The sequence below is a fragment of the Rhinolophus sinicus genome, linkage group LG12, assembly GCF_036562045.2.
Source record: "Rhinolophus sinicus isolate RSC01 linkage group LG12, ASM3656204v1, whole genome shotgun sequence".
Lineage (NCBI taxonomy): Eukaryota > Metazoa > Chordata > Mammalia > Chiroptera > Rhinolophidae > Rhinolophus > Rhinolophus sinicus.
This window is the reverse complement of record NC_133761.1, coordinates 21,981,840-21,988,201: the sequence shown is the minus strand read 5'-3', so window position 1 is coordinate 21,988,201 and position 6,362 is coordinate 21,981,840. Positions and strand designations below refer to the sequence as shown.

General features: G+C 33.1%; 1 non-coding gene across 1 annotated transcript; it reads left to right on the top strand.

The window, feature by feature from the left end:
- Nucleotides 1–5,407: 5,407 nt before the first annotated feature.
- Nucleotides 5,408–5,493, top strand: LOC141567966 (small nucleolar RNA SNORD86). The gene has a single exon (XR_012491010.1). It is a non-coding gene; the product is annotated as a small nucleolar RNA SNORD86 (small nucleolar RNA).
- The last annotated feature ends 869 nt before the right edge of the window (nucleotides 5,494–6,362 follow it).

Sequence of the window (6,362 nt, the reverse complement as noted above, 5' to 3'; positions counted from 1 at the left end):
AATGCACTCTTGAAGAAACATTAGAAAAATGTTTTCTGAGATAAATTAATGAAAGCTTTACTATGACACAATAAATAATAAACGAAAGTACAAGGAAATTATTGTATGCAAAAACAAAGTATTAAGAAGAAAAGAAACATAAATGCTTGTATTTTTCTCCCAATAATTGTTAACGTACAATTACACAATCTTTTATCTGAAACATATTAGCTAATTGTGTTTGAGAATTCAGAAATTTTTAGATTTGCAAAGGTAATATGGATTACTTTAAGATTCCACTTTAGGTGGTTGGAGAAAGAGAGTAATTTAACCCCACTCCAAAATCAGAAGAAAATAAGTTAATAAAAAATAGAACAGAAATCAAGAAAATTGAACACAGGAAAGCAATACAGAAAATCAATAATACCACAGCTGACTGACTCTAAGTTAGGGCAATAAAACTTCAGCCAAGAAAACCTAGGGAAAAAAAGAAAAGATACAAATTAGCAATATTAAAAATAAAAGAGGAGTTATTGCTACTGATCTCATTGATATTAAAAGGATAATAAAGAAATACTACAAAGCACTCTGTGCCCACAAATTTTACAATTTGGATGAAGTAAGCTTATTTCTAGAAAGACACAAATTACCAAAACTCACATTAGAAAAAAAAAAACAACACAGATATCTTGAATAGCCTTATTCTATCAAAAACACTGATCAATAATGTATAAAAAAATGAAAAAAAAATAAGTATCTGGTCCAGATGATTTCACTGGTGAATTCTACTAAATATTTATAGAAGAAATTATGTTAATTCTCCACAATCTCTCTGAGAATATACAAACAGAGGAAAATTTACTAACTTATTCTATGAGGCCAGCATTACCCTAAAAACAGAATCAGATAAAGACATTACAAGGGAGGAAAACTAAAGACTGATGTCTAACATGAACATAACTGAAAAGCTCTTCAATAAAATATTAGCAAATATACTTCAACTATATATAAAAAAGAATTATACACCATGCTCAAGTGAAATTTATTTTAGGTTTTACAAGCTGATTCCTTTGCAAAACAACAAAGGAACAAGACAAACAAAGAACCAAAAACTCATAGACACAAACAATAGTTTAGTGGTTACTAGAGTAAAGGGGGAGGGGGTAGTAGAAGAGGGTGAAGGGGGATCAAATATATGGTGATGGAAAGAGAACTGACTCTGGGTGGTGAACACACAATATGATATATAGATGATGTATTACAGAATTGTACACCTGAAGCCTGTGTAACTTTACTAACCATTGTCACCCCAATAAACTTTAATTAAAAAAAAAGAAAAAGCTGATTCAAATTAAAAATTCAGTCAAAATCCTGAATAGACTGAACAAGAGAAAAAATCATATCAACCTATACAGGAATTTTTTTTTTTTTTAATAAAATCGAAAACACATCTGCTATGAACTGCATGTTTATGTAGAATGCGTATGTTGAAACCCTACCCCCAGATGTGGTGGTATTAGGAAAAGGTGCTTTGGGGAGGTGATTAAGTGGTCATGAAGGTTGGGCCCTCATAAATGGGATTCTTACTACGAAAGAGACCCCAGAGAGCTTCCAGACCCTTCCCACCATGTGAGGGCACATCAAGAAGATGCCCACCTATAAACCAGGAAGCAAGCTCTCACCCTACATGAAATCCACTGGAGCTTTGATTTTGGACTTCCTAGCCTTCAGAATTGTGAGATATAAATTGTTGTTGTTTATAAGCCACTCAGTCTACGCTATGCTCTTATACCAGCCCAAATGGACTAAGATAATATCTATGATATATTATCATATAATTATCATAGATGTTATCTTAGTCCATTTGCGCTGCTATATATATATATATATATATATATATATATATATATATATATATATATATATATATATGTAATCAGTGAACTATGGATAGAGGAAACATTCTCAAATCAGCAAAGATTATTTATAAAAAGTTACATCAAAAATCAAACTTAATAGTGAGAAACTAGATACTTTCTTCCTAAGATTGTTAACAAAGCAAGGATGTCTTCTCTCACTACTCTTATTCAATATTGTACCAGAATTCATAGCTAGGGAACTACAACAAGAAAAAATATGAAATATACGTAGATTGGAACCCAAGGAAGAAAACTCATTTGCAGTTGATACAATGTCTATGAAGAAAATCCTAAAGAATTAACCATAAAGCTCCTGAAACTGGTTAAGTAAAGTCACGGGATACAAAATCATTATATAAAAATCAATTGCTTTCCTTTATAACAAAAATGAAGAACTGAAATTTAAAATAAATAAATAAAAAAAAAAACCATTGAAAATGTAACAAAAATTAAAGTGTTTTTTAAAAATTGTACAGGATCTTCGTGGAGAAAACTACAAACCACTGAGAAGAAATTAAAAAAAAAATCTAAATAATTGGAGAGATATTCCACGTCCATGGATTGATAAACTTAATATTGTTAATATGTAAATAGATTTTTCACATAATTAGCTATAGATTCAATATAATCCCAACTAAATTCTTAAAAAGCCATTTTGCAGACAGTGAAATTAGGATTAAAAGTTTATATGTAATCAAAAGATACAGAACAGACATCACAATACCAACGGAGATAATTAAATTTGGAGGAGTGGTCAATTTCCAGACTTACTATAAAGCTACTGTAATAAAAACAGTGTAGTATTGGCAGAAATATAGACACAAAGATAAAAAAAAAAAAAGAAAAGAGATCCAGGAAATAGACCCACACAAATTTGGTCAGTTGATTTTGACACAATGACAATGCAGTGGATAGTCTTTGTACAACAGAAGGAGATGGGATAATTGGATTTCCTTATGTTTAAAAGAAAATAAAAAGAACCTAGATAAATACTTTACATCTTTCACAAAAATTATCTCAACATGGACCTCCATGTCAAATATAAAACTATATATTTTTTAGAAGAAAACCTAGGTGAAAACTTATGTGACTTTGAATTTGTTGATACATTTTTAGATACATCACTAAAGCATGATCAATGCAAGAAAAACCTAAGTTGACCTTGCTAGAATTCAAACTTTTTATTCTTTAAAAGATGATGATTGAAAAATTTGTGTAACTTGTCCAAGGCTAAACAATAATTGGTGCAACCAGAATTATAACTCAAGTTTGCCTGATTTCAAAGTCTTTTTTAACTTTATGGGAGCAACATTATTTATTAATATGCCAAAGTTACTTTTTGGAAATCTCAGCAATATATGTTTATGTACTTTGACTCATTTCAGATTTGTACATCAGTGAAGAAAAATAAAAACCATCCTAGATATTTTAAGTACAAATGAATTTGACAGAGCAAACTAAGAGCCTATGAAATAATTGGAAGAACCAGGAAAACACAAACCAGCAGATTTTGGTGACATCCTATGTCTGAATCTGGCCACCCAACTGAGAAGAAACCACTGCTCCACCCACAGGTTAGGGAACTGCAAGAACTCTTCACTGGCTTCAAATCCAGGGCTCTATATATATATCAATACATGCACTATGGCTTAAACTTCAGATGATTTCATAAAGTCCTGGGAGCCCACAGATAGTGATGCATACTATAATAGGACTGGGTCAGGGGACAGAGACTATAACAGAGAATAAAGCTTAAGCTAACACAGTTTATCCTTCTAATGTTAGTGTGGTCACTAGCACTGAATAATCACATACATTAAATAGTGACCTTGACCAAGCTTATTCAGGTAGTAAGTAATGTAAGTAGGTCAGGAATTAACTTTAAGTTGGCCTGACTCTGAAACCTTTATTCTGTATTTCTCAAGGAAAATATACCGTGTTTCCCTGAAAATAAGACTGGGTCTTATATTAATTTTTGCTCCATTAGGGCTTATTTTTAGGGGATGTCTTATTTTTTATGCACCACAATCTACATTTATTCAATTACAGTCATGTCATCTTCTTCTGGATCATCATCATAATGTACTGAATGCGTCCATCTGGCTGAGATCTGAACTGGGGCTTATTTTCGGGGTAGGTCTTATTTTCAGGGAAACACGGTATGCATTGAAGTCCCCAAAGGGTCATATTTCTGTAAATTAGAGAAATTACAATGTCTCAAATAATCAAGAAGAAACAGGAAGGAAACATAATAACATGGCTCTTGGTGTGGTCAGGATTGAATGGCAAGTTCCCAAATGGTCTAATATTTTTATTATACCATATTTCAAATGAATATTTCTTCCTAAATTTTTCAAATTGTGCACAGAGAAACATCTTGATGCAAAACGTGATCTATAATTCATCAAATTCCATTATGAGTTTAATAAGATATTACTGAGACAACTCTGAAACTGAATGAGAAATTAACCTACTAGTTTATTGCTAATAGCCAAAATTATTAGGCTCTCTTTTCCACTTTCTTGCATCACACAGCACTTAGTAAATTAATTTTCACTTGCTGTTTAAAGTATCCCTCTATTATTTTTCAAACTCTTTGAAGATCGTACATCTTCTAAGAACCGTTTAGAAATGGCTCATTTAACCTTTGCAAAACATAACAGTGTAATTTCAAAGATAACATTTTCCTCTTTCTGAAATTGAGCTCATTTGCATCCTTCATATTTAAATTTCATGGGGTCTTCTTTATTTGAATGGTTATCTTAATAAAAGATTGGTGTACATTTATGATATTGGTCACAAATGATTTATCTGCCAATAGTTTTCCATTTAAGATGAAATATTAACAATGTTATCATAAATTCAATTTATGTGTTTAAAATAACAAATAGTTTTGTCAAAGGAATTATAGCTTAACATCATAGAAATTAATGTTACAGAATTCAGTGTAAAACTTTTCGTACATTAGGCAAAACTAAAAGATTTTTCATAAAAGCAACATTATAGAAATTAGAAATTATAACATATAGACACAAATGTTCAAGTTGAAATACAAGATTAAACTAGAAAATACAGAAAATAGTACAAAAGCATATTTTGGTTTGTTTTTAGTGCATGGGTATTAATTTAAAAACCTTTGATTTAGAAACAGATTAATAATAATGTATATTTTTTAATTATCTAGTCAGTGAAACTGTTTTTAATACATAGGATAAATACTAAGGAAAGGAATGTTCTAATATTATATAAAAGGTCCCTTAAATTACAATTATACTGCATATAAATAGTACATTTGCTATATTTATACCTAAGTATTTAATAATTTGATGCCATTGAAAGTGAGATATTTTATGATTTTATGTTTAATTGTTGTTAATATATAGAAATACAACTGATTTTGTGTATATTGACTTTTTTCTACAACACTGCTAAGCTCTATTTAGGATTTTTGTAGATTGTATAAGATTTTCCATATAACCAATTATGTTATCTGCAAATAAAGACATAGTATTCACAACGATGGCTGACCAGGGCTTCCTGACCTATCCAGGCCTCTGCTGTGGGGGCGATGGCCTGTCCTGGTGTCTGAGTGATTCTCAGGGCCCAGCAAAGGGACCGCGTTTCCAGAGCCCTGAAGACAAGCGGTAACACCCCAAAATATGGACTCATTTTCCACTCCATCTTCATTGGTCCCGCAGCTGCCAAGAACAAAGGACGCATCCCTGCATACCTGGCAAACAAATGCAATGTTGCCTCAAGAACTGATTGCTTTTCTCAGGTGCCCACAAGTGGATTTGGGGAGAAGCTTCGAGAACAAGTTGAGGAGCGACTGTCCTATGAGACTGAAAAGATTCCACGAAAGCATCTGGAGGTCATGAAGGAGACAATGGTTCAGGCTGAGGACGCGGCTGCTGCGATTACTAGGAAGGTGGAGAAACAGGAGGAAAGATGCCTGAAGACAGAAAATAAACTTTTGGCTGCAATTGCTCTGGCATCTTCAGAAAACAGCAGTAGTACTCCGGGGAGTGTGAGGAGACAAGCACAAGACTCAAAAAGAAGGAAAAGCAAAAGCTCCAGAGGTCCTCAGGAAAATGGAATGGAGGACCCACCTGTCTCTATCCAAACACAAGAAAAAGAAATCTTTTTCCAAGGAGGAGCTGGTTAGTAGTTGCCTTGGGGAAACAGTTGACAGTGGAAGTCTTCCCAAGAGGATGAAATGCTCCCCCCAAAGAGGAACCAGTATTGACCCTGAAGAGGCAGGAAACAGGAGTGTCCCCCAAGAAAAAGAGGAAATTGTCTTCCAAAGAGGAGCCACTCAGTAGTGGACCTGAAGAGGCTGCTGGCACCAAGAGCTGCAACTCCAAGAAAAAGAAAAAGCTCCAAAAGCTGTCCCAGGAACGTTAGAATGGACAGTAGTACCTGGTGGGGTCTAACCACCCACAGTGACATTTCCCGACACATTTC